Below are 926 nucleotides of genomic sequence, written 5' to 3'. Positions count from 1 at the left end.
GCTGGAATTACCGCGCCTGCTGGCACCAGACTTGCCCTCCAATTGATCCTCGTTTAAAGGTTTTAAAGTGTTCTCATTCCGATTACGGGGCCTCGGATGAGTCCCGTATCGTTATTTTTCGTCACTACCTCCCCGTTCCGGGAGTGGGTAATTTGCGCGCCTGCTGCCTTCCTTGGATGTGGTAGCCGTTTCTCAGGCTCCCTCTCCGGAATCGAACCCTGATTCCCCGTTACCCGTTACCACCATGGTAGGCATGGAACCTACCATCGACAGTTGAGGATTTATAATATAATAAATTGGCACCGGATACACGCGCCCGCGTGCGCTTAAGAAAAAAAAAAATTCGTGAATGTGCCCTCTGGTGGCCGATGGAAAAAACTTTTTCGAAATTCGTTCGCGACACTAGCGCTGCGATCGACGAAGGAGTTCCGGGTAGCGACATTTTCGAATATTGATAGAGAACGTCCAACGTTTGGAAAATATAATTTAAAAAAAAATATAATAAATTGGCACCGGATACACGCGCCCGCTTAAGAAAAAAAAAAATTCGTGAATACTCCCTCTGGTGTCCGATGGAAAAAACATTTTCGAAATTCGTTCGCGACACTAGCGCTACAACGACGACGGCGTTTCGGGTAGCAACATTTTCAAAACTGTTGGACATGGCATTAAATCAAACGTCTTCGGGAAAGACCGATCCTCAATGGAGTATTGATTTATCGCTATGTCGAAGAGTGAGCAAAGGTTTTTCAAATAATTAATTGACGTCGCTTTTGTTTGGCCGAGTTTCTCTCTCCTGCGAAGAAATAAAAAACGAAGAAATAAAAAAAAAAACAAAATCAAACAAACGACGTGGTTGCGACGCCTCGCACTCACTTCTCCAATTAGTCGACGTACGGGTCGACTGGGCACGTTAGCAGATCCGA

General features: G+C 45.5%; 1 long non-coding RNA gene across 1 annotated transcript in view; it reads right to left on the bottom strand.

The window, feature by feature from the left end:
• Window positions 1–73: 73 nt before the first annotated feature.
• The window catches only part of LOC103310805, a 6,234-nt gene continuing 5,381 nt past the window's right edge, over window positions 74–926 (bottom strand). The window contains exon 2 of the long non-coding RNA XR_511201.3: window positions 74–260. This is a non-coding gene — a long non-coding RNA (uncharacterized LOC103310805). The remainder of the gene's footprint in view (window positions 261–926) is intronic.

This window comes from Acyrthosiphon pisum, unplaced genomic scaffold (assembly GCF_005508785.2).
Source record: "Acyrthosiphon pisum isolate AL4f unplaced genomic scaffold, pea_aphid_22Mar2018_4r6ur Scaffold_113;HRSCAF=490, whole genome shotgun sequence".
Taxonomy (NCBI): Eukaryota; Metazoa; Arthropoda; class Insecta; order Hemiptera; family Aphididae; genus Acyrthosiphon; species Acyrthosiphon pisum.
This window is presented reverse-complemented; position numbering and strand designations above follow the sequence as displayed.